The sequence below is a fragment of the Myiozetetes cayanensis genome, unplaced genomic scaffold (genome assembly GCF_022539395.1).
Source record: "Myiozetetes cayanensis isolate MyiCay16 unplaced genomic scaffold, myiCay2020 scf29, whole genome shotgun sequence".
NCBI lineage: Eukaryota > Metazoa > Chordata > Aves > Passeriformes > Tyrannidae > Myiozetetes > Myiozetetes cayanensis.
In genome coordinates, this window is record NW_026087510.1 from 871,812 (window position 1) to 885,939 (window position 14,128).

At 56.0% G+C, this 14,128-nt stretch overlaps 1 protein-coding gene across 6 annotated transcripts in view; it reads left to right on the top strand.

Annotated features, from left to right (window-relative positions):
* ST3GAL4 (ST3 beta-galactoside alpha-2,3-sialyltransferase 4) overlaps window positions 1-14,128 on the top strand; it is a 1,214,471-nt gene that overhangs the window by 312 nt on the left and 1,200,031 nt on the right. For 2 of the 6 annotated variants that reach the window (XM_050323058.1, XM_050323055.1), the window contains one exon: window positions 8,146-8,215. The gene's annotated coding sequence lies outside the window, so the exon portion shown is untranslated. Of the gene's footprint in view, window positions 1-6,551; window positions 6,569-8,145; window positions 8,216-9,091; window positions 14,107-14,128 lie in introns of those variants that run through there. The other 4 variants (XR_007629862.1, XM_050323054.1, XM_050323057.1 and 1 more) reach the window with 4 other exon arrangements.

Below are 14,128 nucleotides of genomic sequence, written 5' to 3' on the forward strand. Positions count from 1 at the left end.
GGTCGGGGATATGGGGGGAACCCCCGTTAACCCCAGCTCGGACCCCACCGGGGCATCCCAAACCTTGGCATCGCTGTCCCGGCGAGCGCGGTACGTCGGGAAGGGAGAGAGTGGCTTTATTTCTGTGTTTTGGGGGTTTCTAATAATTATTATGGTGATTTTTCTAATTAACGCACTTAATCGGTGCCTGAAGCGAGCGTGGGCAGCGGCGAGAGGAAAACCCCCGCTCTCCCAGTGCCCTTCCATCTGCTGCCGCCCCGCTCCCGGCAAAACAAACCCCTTCGTCTCGCCGGGAAAAAACGGCCTTCGGCACCGCTCCTGCCTGCGGCCGCTCCCGGGAAAGGCGATCCCGCCCTGAGAGCGCTGGGAAGAGAGGGTCTGGCATCTCCCCAGAGCGCCAGGGGACTCGTTTCGGCGAGTCTGTGTGGTGGGAATGCCCGGGAGCCGGGGCAAGGAAGGGAAAATCCTCCCGGAGGCCCTGGAAGGGGAGGACGTGCCCCGTGTGCGGCTCAGGACGCGTCTCTCTCTCCGCGGAACAACGGGCTGAGGAGGATTTATTAAGTGGTCTGAACCTTTTTATTTCCCCATCCCTGAGCATCTCCTGCCGGGCTGATGGATGTGCTCTGGTAGCCTGGTGATCCCAAAGGGGTAGGAGGGGTCCCTGCCGATCCCCCACCCGATCCTGGTGCAGACAGAGCTGCTGGGAGCGGGCTCTGGGCATGTTGGTGCAGGATAAATCCTATCCCAACCCATCATGTGTGCCTGGAGCCCTGTTCTCCCACAGGACAGGCTTGTTCCCAGGGAGAGAGGAGGATGCTTGCCCTGAGACAGCAGGAAAAGGACCAGTTGAGCTTCCCATGTCAGGTCTTTGCAGGGTGAGCTGGTGGGGTTTTATTGTTCTGGGGACAGAGAACAAAGTAAAAACCTTCCTCCAAGGGCTTTTTGTGCTCCTCAGCTCAGACACCGGGCATGGGATGCGTCTCTCCCACCGGGACAGGAGGGTGATGCCTGGTGGGTTGGTGCTCAGCGACTCCGATCCCCGGCTCTTGGCGAGATGAGCTAATTCAAGTCTTGTGGTGGAGTTTTTGGGGAAGCTCTGCTGAATTTCCCTGTCTTCTCTGCCAGGCTCTACCTCTGACTGCTCCTGGAGGCAGATGGTGGAGAAGAGGGATTGCCCAGGCTTTGCCAGCTGCTTCTGCTGAGGCTTCCCATGGGATGGACACCCCGGGCAGGGCAGAACCCCAGATCAGTGATAGAACTGATGGGTTGGAGTCTCCTCTTCCTACCCTGGCTCCTAACGATGTGTCCAGCCTCTAATGAACTCCTCACATTCAAGGATGGCATCCACACGCATTGCTGGGCTCTCCCTAATCCCTGTCCTTAATTATCTGCGTCATTAGAGGGTAGCTTCGTCCTCCAGCTCTGGGCAGGGAGTTAATAGCAGCTGCTCCAGCAAGGCACTGAATTCCACAAAGGAATAAGGCCTTTGAAAATGTAAATATAAGACGAGGAACTGTCTGTGTATACTGATTTTGAGGGATGTCCACCATGGGGATCTACCATGTAGGGCACCTTCCAGAGGGTGCTTTCCAGAGCTGGGATCGGAGCATCCTCCTGCTCCCCAGCCCACCCTGGAGGGGAAACCCACCCCTGGAGTGAAAACATCCCTTTAAAACCATTTTAAACTCTGGAGCAGACATACTGACATCTCCAAAGCCTGTACTTTTATAGCTTGTGTCATCCCCATCCTTGCAACCAACGTCAGAGGTGGATGCCAGGCTGCAGGATGTGGGAATGCTGAGACCAGGGCCCTCCCCACGCCTGTTTCCAGGGGTTTTTGGCTGGCAGCAACTCTCTGGTTGAATCCTGCTAATTAATTATTTGGCAATATCTCTAAATCCCATGTATTCTATTGCTTATTCTCTTGGATAAAGTGATGGCCCCGTTGCTTTAGCTTTGAATATTCCAGAGCTGATTCAGGCTGGCAGCACGGAGTCTGTTTCTCCACAACTTTCCCTATTTGGCTTTAAAAAAAAAAAAAGAAAAAAAAAGAAAAAAAATTTATTTTATGTTATTTTCCCCCTTTTGGTTGTTTACTCTGGGTGTAGCCTGAGGACTGTGTGAGGAGCAGGGATGTGGTCCCTTTCCTGCAGAGGTTGGTGTCCTGGATTCACCTGGATCCCTCTGGGCCCCCATCCCGCTCTCCCCATCCCAGGCTGGGAACCCCCTCCTATGCTGCTGCCAGGAACGGTTGCACGAGCAGTTCTGGCTTTGCAGTGAGGAAAGGAAATGATCTGATACTTTCACGCTGCTCATTGCAACTTCTGGTTCTCTTTTTCGGTGTTTCTTAAGTTCCCCTCGCTTTCCTTTCACGCTTCTCCCTCCTCTGGTGGTGATCCTGGTGTTCATCGAGCTTTCTCTAGGAAAACCCTGTGTTTTCTTGGAAGGGAAGAGGAAAAGCCCCCAGTATTTGCTAATGTCTTGCCTTTCCAGCTGCTGACCCCTTGCATGTGACCGGGGTTAGGCTGGAAAGTGTCCTTGGAGGAAGGAGAAAGGGATTTGGCTGTCGGGGAACGGAAAAACCGAAGGAGCCACCCTCCCTCCTGGTTTTCCTTGGGACTGGCGGATGCTCGGAGTGGTTTCGGGCTGGCGCAGGCTGCGGCTGCTCTCCAGGATGTGCTTTGCCTGCCGGAGACCTCCGGGCTGCAGCGCTGGCAGTGCCAGAGGACGCTGCTCCCGGCTGGTCCGGCTGCGCCAGGGCACGGATCGGCATGGGACGGTGACGGCCGCGCCGCCGGGAAGGTGGGTGGGAGCGCTGGAGTCGGGCAGGATGCGGGTGAGTGCCTGCCTTGGGGTGTTCAGTGCGTGGGGGGGTCGGGGCAGCAATCTGGGGGAGCGAGGTGGGGCACAGCAGGGCTGGATTCCGCCCATCCCGTGTGGATCCGGCCCTGCCGTAGATTGCTCGACTGGAATGTCCAGTGAAGGGAGTTGGACCACCCATGGGTGCTGCTGCTCCATGTCCCTTGGCTCAGGGATGACTGGAAGAGGTTCCTTGTGGAGAGCCACTCTGTCCAAGCTAGGCTGGCATCCTCCGTCGGCTTTTCCATGCAATCCCAAGGATGCTGGGATGCTCCTGGGTTTGCTGCCACGCCAGGACCATCGTGGGATGCAGCCCGTGCCGGTGAGGGATGCTCGGAGGTGGGATACAGGAGACCCAGAGGATGGAAGGTGCAGGAGTGCATCGTTTGAAACAAGGCAGCACCTAAGGAGGACTCCGGACATGACACCTGAAATTAGATCCACAAATCCAGGGAGAGACTGCTCCTCCTTTTTGGAATTTAGTTGTTTTTTGGTTTTTTTTAATTGTAAATCAGAATGACCTGAAATCACAAAGCCAAGTCCGTGTAGGACCGAGCAGGGAGCTGGCTCCCTTCCCTTCGTTATTTGCAGGTTTAAAAATCTATCAGTGTGCTGAAGCTTGGTTCTCCTCTTTAATCCCGGGTCTGTGAAGGAGGCTTTAACCTGAGCTCACGCCGTTGGAATTCCCTGCTGCGCCTGGGAGAGGCTCCTTGCCTCCAATCGCTTCCAGATGCTGTTCCTGCTCCGGCTCTTCCCCTTTGCAAAATGTCTCCCCAGCCCGACCAAGTTTTCCCGGCTGGATTCAACATCCCGATATCCGGCCAGGCTGAGTCAGCCGAGCCTTAATGTTTTGACCAGAGGCTGATGCCAGCGGGACGTTGGGACTCGCCCCTGGCCTTGCCCCAGGAGCCCTGGGGTGGATCCCCCGGCAGGGTTTGAGCCTCTTGCGACATCGGGTGGTTTTTGAATTTCTTTTAAAATACAGATATGTGAGCTGGGAGGGAGTTCAGGGTCCCTCTGCACCCCCTGCCTGCGTTGCCAATGGGGCAGAGCTTCCCTGAGCCCCGAAATGGGGGGAAACTGAGCCAGGAGGGTGCTGAGCGAGAGTTGAGGAGGCTTAAACGCTGCTCCGGGGCTTTGCTGATGCTGTGTGCACACTGCCAGCCCAGCATTCCCACAGGGGATCGTGAAACACCCCTGGATGGGGATTAAACCCCCATCCTGGCAGCTCCATGGCTGTTGGGGTTTATGGGGTGGGATTTTACGGCACAAGGATGGATCAGACCCTTCTGGGTTGGGAATGGAGGAGAGTTCCTAAGCATCGAGAGGAAATGAGGTAGAAAGTGAGAAATAAGGGAGAAAAATGCAGAGAGAAGGGGTGCAGGTGGATTGGGAGGATGCAGGACTGAACAGGACCAGGGTGTGGGAGGGGGGATGGTGCCAGAAATGAAAGGGAGAGAAGGGCTTTAGGGGTTAAACGCGGTGCTGCCTGCGAACAAGGCGTCAGGAGCGGTGCCAAGGGCCGGGAAGTCCTCGAGCCCATCTCTGTGCGATCACCAGCGCCGCTTCCAAACCGAAAAAGAGAAGGAAAAAAAAAAAATCACAAAGAACTGTCTGTTCAGGCACATTCGGGCTCAACAGGTTTTACTCCCGGGCGGGGTTTGGTCCTTGGGGTGGGGGAGCCGAGAGCCCGGCTGTCAGAGCCGGCTCTTTATGCAGCCAAACATGTGATTTCTCCTCAGAAATCTTACCCCGGGCTCTTTTCCCACTGCCTTTTTTCTCGGAGGGGGGTGATGGCAGCCCTCGAGGGCGGGAAGGGATGGGCAGCTCCTGCTGAAGGGCTGGAGGAGCTGGGGGGGATTGTTCATTTGAAATCTGGATGAACACAAGGTTTCGGTGGTCACACCACGGCACCTGCCCCAACACCTGGTCCCGCTGCCAAAGCCCTGCATCCCCCGGCACGTTCAGCTTCTTCAGCATCCTCGTGGTCCGTCAGCATCCACAGTGGAGCTGGGGCTTCCCAGGCCCCTTTGCTGCCTAATTAACAACGTCGCTGCTTAATTCCCCCTGCATTTACAAGTTAAATCGACAGATTATCTGTATTATGCAAACGCAGCTTTAAATCGTAATTATTTATTTGCATGGGGTGTCTGGAAATCAGTGGCTTTAAGCCTGCTGATGCTGTTCTCTTGGAAGCACAGGCTTTTGCTAGGAAATAAACCCAAAATAGGCTTTTTTTTTTTTGGTCTGGTGGGTGATGCTCAACACCCCAGCTTGGAAACATCTATTTTTTCCTTCTATCTATTTTCTTTTTTTTGGGGGGGGGTTTACTGTGGGAGGCTCATCCTTAAATAGCAGTGGTTTATTTTTAGGCCGGTCGCTGCGTTGGATAATCCGGCTTGGCTGGGCAGCTTTGCTTTGCTTTTCTTCCCATTCCCAGAGATTTGATAGAATATAGGTTTATAAAATTAATTCATTTTTAATGAAATAGTTTAATAAATTCAGTAAATTATTAATAGAATTGAAAAACTACAATTGAGGTGGAGGTTCTGCTGGTGGCGGCTCTTCCGTTTTCTCCTGGCCAGGGAGCATCCGCTGGGATGACCATTAGGGAAACCTCTTCCCAAAAATTGTATCCCACACTGGAATTACACCTTTGGCTCGCCCAAAGGGTGGTTGGGAAGCAGCTGGATTATCTCCCACTAAATGCTTGCTGAATGAATAAGCTGCTTGTCCTGGGGCAATAGCAATTGGGGTGACGTGAGGGATGTGCCGGGCTTGGAAACACCTCTCTCATGCCAAGTGGAGACGTTTTCTCTGGAGGAGGATGAGCTCACCTGGCTTTTATTCCCCTCCCAGCCCGGCTTTTGCTCTCTCCCCCCTCGGGAGGTAATTTTAACCGAGGGAGGTTGGCGCCAGGGATGGAGCTCCGACGGACGGGCGGACGGACGGCAGCCTCGCTCCAGGTCTGGCGGGTGGAAGGGGGACAGACTCCGTCTCCACCTCCCCCTCCTCTATTTTAACAGCTCCCAGGGGGTTTGGTCCTCGAGGGGGAGGATGATGACAGGAGGGATTTGGTGGCTCATCCCTGCCCTGCTTGTGTCCCCTCCTGCCTGGGGAATACCTGTCTTCCCACAGGGATGCTCCTGCACCAGGGCTGAGCCCCTCAAAAATCCTGGCTGGCTTTAGTCTTTGACAGGGGAAGGGATGTTTTCATTTTCTTTTGCCCAAAGCCACGAGCATCCCAGAGGGAGATGTCAGGGAGCGGGCACAAGGTGCCCTTTCCCCCCTCAAGTTTGGGAATCATCATTTAAGTGATTAAACTGGATAGGCAGGAGGGGAAATGGAGGCCGACAGCATACCTGGAGAGGGGAAGGAGCAAAATCCAGCTTGTTTAGGGTTTCTCAAGGGCTCTGGGACATTCATTTCCTGCTGGGATCAGCTGCCGGATGGGTTGAGCCGCCCGCGGCAAGCGGTGGAGACAGCGGTTCCTGACCTGTCGGATGCCGGATCCGTGATAGGATTTTTCTGGACCTTGGGCTGGGAACGGCCGATTGCATCGGCCAATGGTGGGGAGACCGCCTGGGAAGCTGGAAAACAATCCCAGGAAGACCAGCAGCGATCCAGCTCCTGGCTCTTCCAGTCGAGCTGGAAAGACCAGCTTGGGGCAAGAGCTCAGATCCTCCCGGCCGGGCCGATGTGCTTTAAGGTACCACAGCCTCCTGCTCCCCTGGGGCTGCAGGATCCTCCTGGGATCCCCTTGCCCACCCCCAGGCAGCTCCGAGCATCCTCATCCTCCTCCACATGGGGCTGATGCTGCACCGTGAAGTGCTTTAGCAGGAGCTCCCTGGGGAGGGTTTAACCTCGTTAGTGGATCCTGCAGTTCGTGGCTCTGAATCAAAAGGCTCCTTGTTGGCAGCGATGTCGGATGCTCCGGTGGATTCAGGGCTGACTCTGGTGCTGGAAGGTGAATTTTGTGACCCCAAGTGCAGCTGGTTTGGCTGCTGATTGTCCTGAGCCCTCTGGGTTAATCGCTCCCCAAGGCAAAGGATGATGGAAGGAGGAAGCAGATGCTCTTTGGGTGGAGAGGGAATGGGTGATGCCAGGATGGAGCCATCCCTGTCATCCCAGGACCGGTACAGAAAGCCTGGTCCCTGCAGAGGAGTATCCAGAAGAAACCAGCTCAGGATGCTGGGTGTTTTCCTTCCCCATCTCATGCATGGGATGTTATTTTAATGGGATATAAGGAGCAAAGCATGCTGTGGAGAAGGCTTGCACCTCTCATCTCTGCTTCTCCTAGCTGGAGGAGATGGAGAGAGGTAAGGAAACCTCCAGCCCTTCAGAGCTTCCCCTTGGAAGCTCCTTCCCTGCCAGGGCTCGAGCAGCAGCTGGGAGTGAGCCTTGTCGTCCTCACCTGGATCACTGCTTTTTTGTGCTGAATGGGATTGAGGTTCTTCCTTGTGTGCTTTATCCCAGAGACTAACTGGGATAGCAGTGGGCTTGTGCCACCTGGCTGGCTCATTATCCTGCTCCCTTCACCTGGATGGCTCGTTTTCCCCCTCAGCCCACCTTCCCTTTGGTATCTGGGATAGTTACTTGGGATGTAGAGTGGCTGCCCCTGCAGGGAGGCTTTCTCTGAGCACCACCATGGCAGGAGGGTTTCTGTGCATGGCAGCTTCTCAGCAGGGCTTTTCCTTCCTCAGATCGTGAGGAGGAAGGTGAGGATGTGCAGTTTGGAAAGTGTTTGGGGAGAAGATGGTGGAGATGTGGGATTAAGCAGTGTTCTCCACGTGGGAAGGCAGGAGAGCTGCAGAGCGGGGCTGCATCCCCCTTTCTCTGGGAAAGGGCATCACTCCATGTCCTGGGCCCTTCCTAAAAGCCCGAGTGAGTCAGGGAGGGGGATCTTGGTGGGAAAGGCCAGGAGGTGCTGGGGGAAGCTGCGGCGAGGTCTGTGCTCTGCTCTGCCCTGCTCTGCTCTGCCACGCCTCCTCCTTAAGAGCCGCCGGCAGCCCAGCCCTGGTGCTGCCGGTGCCTGCGGAGGTGGGTGGGAGGTGGGTGGCTTTTTGGAGAGCTCAGACTCCTCTGTGACGGTGGTGGCTCCTCAAGGCCCTGCTCCTGCTCCTCTAGGCCTGGCTCCCCGTCGGTGCTCCGAGCTGCCCTGGCTGGGGATCCAGAAGGATCCGTGGATCCTCCAAAGCTGGATGGCTGTGAAGCGAAGCGTCCCCTGTGGGCTGCCAGTGTGGGTGGCCCTAGCCCTGAGGATGTTCTCCCTTTTCCCTTTCCTAGGGGAAGAGAGGACGGCCCCGTAGATCCCGCCGAGCTCCTGCCTGCTCCGCCTGGACCAAGAGGACGGACCGTAAGTAGCCGTGACCTGCTGCCGGTTTATCCCTGCCCTGACAGGACCTTTTCTACTGTTGGATGCAGGAAGAGGTCTCCCTGAGACAGGAATCCTCCTCCCAGTGTGGGTTAACGGGGGGTGCAAGGTGATGGAGCAAGTTATTTCCTGGAGTCTTCCTCCATGGCCATTAACACGGGAGAAAGGAGCAGAGAAGATCCCCAGGGGATTCGGGGCTGACAGACTTGAGCTTGACCTGTGGGGTTGCTCTGGGGGTTCTGCTCCTCCGGATTTAGTACAAAACAGGAAGCAGAGGGGAAACCACAGATGGGGGGTTAAGGTGCCGAGTGAGCCTTACAAAGGGGGCGGTGACTGCAGCAGCTTCTGAGTCCCCATAAGGGGACTCCCAGAGTCAAAAGCCACTAGGGATGGGAGCAGACCACGGGATAACTCAGCCCTGGGGCTTGAGAACCCACCCCTTTTCCCTGGTGAACTGGATTTGGATCGGGCTTTGCTTGAGTTTGGGTTGGGGATGGGCTGGAGCATCCCCACGGTTTAGTTTTTACCTCCCAGGACTGTAAGGGAGTGAGTGCTCCCTGTTGGATGCTCTGCCTGCTGCGCCTGGGGGAGCAGGGGGAGGCTACCTGCACCCTGCCTGCATCCCCAGCTCGCTGCCTCCCCCCTTTCTGCCACTTTTTGGGGGGATTTAGCCCAAAAGGAGGGGTTCAAAGCTGCGTTGCCAAAGCCACTCTCCCCATTGCTGCCTGCATCCCTGTGTGATCCCTGAGGATGGAGATACCAGAGAGTAAACAGGCACCGAGGTGACAGTGGCAGCAGATGGGGACAGGGCGGGGCAGGTGGGAGGAGGGGGTGGCTGGGTCAGTAGTGGGGGCTCAGGGATGAGACCCCATCATCTCTGCCAGGTGTCCATCCTCATCTCCTTAGCAGGGGGTTGTTCCCCCGCTCGCTTCTGGCAGCTCTGGAGTGCAGCAACCTGCATCCAGCAGGAAAGGGTCTTTATTTTAGCTTTTTAAGTAGTAAAGAGTGATTAAACCTATATATGTAAACCTATAGAATAAGTAACTGAACTCCCCGAGGTGGAGCCCTGTAGCTCCGTGATGGCCAGGGCTTACCCCAGAGCCGTGGGATGCTCAGGTGTACCCACACAGTCAGCATTTTGGGGCTGTAGGAAGGCACTTGGGTCCCACCCTGTGTTTTTTCTGCTGCAATGATTAAAAAAGAAATAAGGGGAGAGGAGAGGATGGAGGCAGTGCTGGCCTGAATCGGGTTCTGGCTCTGGAGCACATTAAAACCAACAGTGCCGTGGGAAGGCAGAAGCAGCCCAGATTTATCCTGGGGACCTGCCACCATGGAAAGACTCATTGTACCTGAGCTGACTCGCTGTTGCCAGTTTCAAACTGGCAGCCTGGTCACGGGTGAATGTTTTGTTAAGGCTCACATGCCAACGAGGGGCTGTTCTCCCCTATTGTAAATCTCTGGCCGGGTTATTGTGTGCCTGGGATACCACGGACTGAGGAAACGGAGCTGCCTCTCCATGAAGAGGGCAATTAAGATTCCTTTGAAGTGACTCGCAGGGCTCTTAAAATAGGATAAATGTGGGTATCAGTGCACGGGTGGGCTGGCTCTGTGCCCTCCGTGGGGCTGTGCCCGGTGTCCAGCGGGATTGATTTTTGCAGTGCTGTGTCCTCGTGATCCTCTGCCTCCCCTCAGCCTGCTGCACTTGCAGCCCCTGCTCTTGCCATTGCTCTGCCCTGCTGGTTTTGGCATCCCTTGTCCTCTCCCAGCATCCCTGGTCCCCTTTCGGTATCCCCCCCGGAATCCCCATCCCCATGCAGCATCCCTTGGAGGGGGCTCAAATCCAGACCCTGCTGCCTTCTGGGCTTGTGACGGCGGTTGTTGTAATCCCACAAGGATTTTTCTCCCCGCTGTGGATCTCAGTTTTCTTCCCAGCTTGGAAAAAACAATTCCCCGAGCACCTGGAGCTCACAGCAGCCGGGGTGAGGAAGGTTTGGGATGCCAGGCTGGGGATTTGGGTGCCTTTGATGGTCTGCCAAGCGCAGGCAGTGCCTGGAGTTGGCTGGATCCTTTGCTTCCCTGCAGGATCGCCCCCGGCCGCCTCCCAGGTCGTGCTCAGGCTCTGGCACGCGGTGGCTGTGCCGGGGCAGGGCCGTGCCGGCGTGGGGGGCACGTTGGCATCTGCCGGGGCTCCTGCGGCAATCCCAGCCCTACCACAGGCAGAGATCCCGTGGGAGGGGGGCTTGGAAAATCCCAGGGCTGTAAACTGCTTCCTTGGGGGTCGATCCTGGTTGTTGTCCCCAGTGGAATGTAGGATCTGCCCTGGTGGTTCCTGAAGGCTCCGTGTGCCTGGGAAGCTCAGGAGGGATGGTCTGCCTGGGGTCGGAGGGGTCTGTGTTGTCCTGGCTGTCTGTCTGTCTGTCTGTCTGTCTCCCAGTGGTTCCCACTGCTGAGAGTGAATGCCCAGGGACTGCTGGTGCATCCTTTCCTCGGGCACAATCCAACACTCCTCCAGTTAAAAATAAATGCATGGTTTTTTGGGATAAACTGTTGGAGATGCTTGTTCTCCACTGAGCATCCTTCTCGCCCAGGGAAGCTGGACCAGGCAGTGGGCGGCTCTGTGTCCCATGGACACGTGGGATGGGATGGTGGGAGCACAGGAGAGGTGTCCTTGCCTTGTGTCACACTTTTCCCCAATCCAGGGGTTACCATGGAAACATAAAAGTACTAAGAGCTGTTGCTGCATGGCCTGCTGGTCCATGATGCTTTCCTGGGATGGCAGTGGGTGCCTGGGATCACCATCCATCCATGTCAGGATGGGCTGGGGGGATTTATAAGCACCCCCCACCTTTGAGTTTGTTCCATGGTTTTAAATTCCCTTTTTATTTTGCTTGGGAGCAGCTTGGCCAGTGCCTGCTACCACTCTGTGGATTGGCATGACTTAAATCTGGAAATGCTGGAGCTGTTGAGGTTGAGGGATGGAAGGATGAAAGGATGGATGGATGGATGGATGGATGGATGGAAATACAGGGATGAGCTCCTCTGAGGTCCTCCCCCAGCAGGAGGGTCAGCCCCTCGGGGTGTTGCTGGCATCTCCCAGGGGACATGGTAAAAAATTGCCAGGCAAAATCCCTCTTTTAGGTCAGAGGGAGACAGGGAAACTCCATGAGGTTTGAGCTGCCTCTGCAGCATCTCCCAGGATGGGGCTTTCCTGGAACACAGGGTGGGGAAGGGGGGAAGGGCAATGAGGCTTTTGAGTCCTTTGTGCAGCGATAATCCCCAGCCCAGGAGCTGTGGGGGTGCCGACATCAAAGAGGGGCTTTTCCAGTTGCTTCTCCCAGGTGTGGGGAGCTGAATCCAGCCGGGACTTTCCCCTCAGCTCTGGGGCTTGGTGGGGCAGGCGATGCCCTGGACCGACCCCGGGGGAGCCGTGGGGGATCCCACCCGTGAGAGGGACGAGCACGGAGTCCCTCCCTGCTGGATTGGGATGCTGTGGTGGGAGATCTAGGGAGGATGTTGTGATGAGAGGTCTCTGTTGGGGGACTTGGCAGATGCTGGGGGGGCTCTGAGGGCCCTGTGATGGGACAAGGATGGTGCAGGGGGTCTGAGGATGCTGTGATGGGACAGGGATGCTGTGATGGGACCAGGGATATTGCAGGACTGGGATTTCTGCAAGAGGGCTCTGAGGATGCTGTAAGACCAGGGTTGCCATGGGGAGCTCTGAGGATGCTGAGATGGGACAGGGATAGCAGGAGTGGGAATGCTGGGGGGACCAGCAGGACTCTTTGGCATCACTGCGCCCCGCAGCCCTACGAGGAGCCAGAGCACCAGCTCAGGGTGTTCAGACCTTCCCCCTGTTGGCAGCTGCTCTGATTTGGGCTGTGGATCAGGTAGGGCTGAGCTTGAACTCATTCCAGAGGCACCACAGGCGTGGGGGCAGCTGGGTGTGCTCTGTTTTGCTCCGCATTCCCTGAACGCTTCACCAAACAGTGCTCCTTCTCCCCAGGGATTATTAACCGTGTTTGCCTTAGATAAATTTTGCATCGGCCCAGCTTGTGCGTACAAGCCTGGGAAAAGATCATAAAGCCTTCAAAAAAAACAAACCAAAAAGTAAAAAAAAAAAAAAAAAAGCTGGTATGTAAAAGCAAACACTGCGGGGAGGGCGGATTTTCCCAGTGGGAGGGGTGAAGCAGGCTCGGTGGGGTGTTTTGGCACCCGAGGAGGGAGCTGGGGGGTGAATTTGGTGCTAAATTTGGGTCCTGATGCCCAGCAGCATCCCAGCCCTGGGTGAAGAGGGGTGCTCAGGCCCCCCAGGAGCATCCCCAGCCTCCAGCTGTGGTAGTGGATTTCCGCTCGGGGCTTTCATCGCCAGTTTTGCGTAGAACAAAAAACCCCAGGAAGCACAAGCTGCTTTTCACTTTCCCCTAATTTTATTTTTCCCAAGCAATTGTAACGTGTAAAGGGATGAGACCCCTCAGCATCCTCCTCCCTATGTGCTCCTTGAAGATCCAGTGGTGGGTTTCATCTTTCCAGGCAGGAGGGGCTTGTTGAGCCAGAAGTACGGATGCAGGATGAGAGCTGGGCTGTGAATTGGGGATGGGGGGGTTTTGCTTCCCCGTTCTGGGGCCCCCAAGTTATGGTGGAGCACGATTATCCATGTTTTATGAAGGAGGAACATTTCAGGGGAGACAGGTGCTTTCCCAGGGGACCACCTCGGCAGTCCCTGTTTCTGTCCTCATCCCTCTTCTGTCAAATGGACAGTTTTCTTTGCCTGATGTCCCATCCCACTGCTTCTAGCACGGTTTAATTGCCCTTAATTCCATTTTAATTGCCCTTCCTGCCCTTTTTAATTAATTGCTCTCCTGCCCTTTTAACTTCAGGAGCCTGTGACAAGGAAGGGAAGAGCCTGACTCTTGTGGGATTCTCTTGGGTCTCGTTTCTTCTAATTCTGGATATTTTTGCCCCCAGAGCTGCTACTCTTGACTCGCTCTTGGCTGGGTGAGGCCGTGGCCCTGCCGGGCAGGTGGCAGGTGCCAGGTTCATTAGTGGTGCTTCGTTAGGCAGGCAGGGGTGTGAGAGGGGCGCAGGGAGGGGTGTGAGGTGGGTGCCCCCCCTCCCCAGGTGACTAATCCCTGGAGACTTTGATGGAGAGACACTGATTGCCAGCCCGGGTGTGCTCCTTCACCCTCGGCTGGCATTTAACGCTCCTTCCTCTCCCACCCCGAGACAGCTCCTGGGAGCGGGGAGGAGCTCAGTTACGGGGTGGCCAAGCCAAGCCCATCTCTGAGCCGGGCTTAGAGCAGGAGTCGCTCCTGGGAGCAAAGCCTCCCATGCACCCCAAAGCTTCTCCCAGCCGGTAAGTTCATTTTCCATCCTTGCCGTGTGCTGGCGGGATGGGCTGGGCCGATCCCGGGATTCTCTGCTCCTCATTCCAGGAGCGGGAGGTTTCGGAGGAGGACGAAAGTCGCGCCACTTCCCCCGCCGGTGTTTGCGTGGGGACTGAGCTCGGGGCACCCCCTGCCCTGGGCCGGGATGGAGGAACCGAAGGCGTTGGAGCGTCGTGGAGTTCGTGATGCTCTTTGGTTTGACCCCCTCGGCTGCTCCTGCCCTTCCTGCCTGGCTCGGTGGCGGCGGTGGCACGTTGGGCTTTGTGGCTGCTGGTGCCAGGTGGAGGCTTCAGCTGGGCTTAAAATCACCACCCGTGGGACTTTGTGGTTGAAATCCCGCTGAGGGCTCTTTTTCTCTTTAATTCCTTTTTTTTTCTTTGTCCTTTAACCTGTAGGGCTGAAGCTCCTCAGGAAGCTTGGGGGCTTGCCTGGCTTTGATAAACTCTACAAACCAACCCTTTGGCAGCACAGAAATGTGGATTTAAATAAGTAAATCCCTTGGGGAACCCTT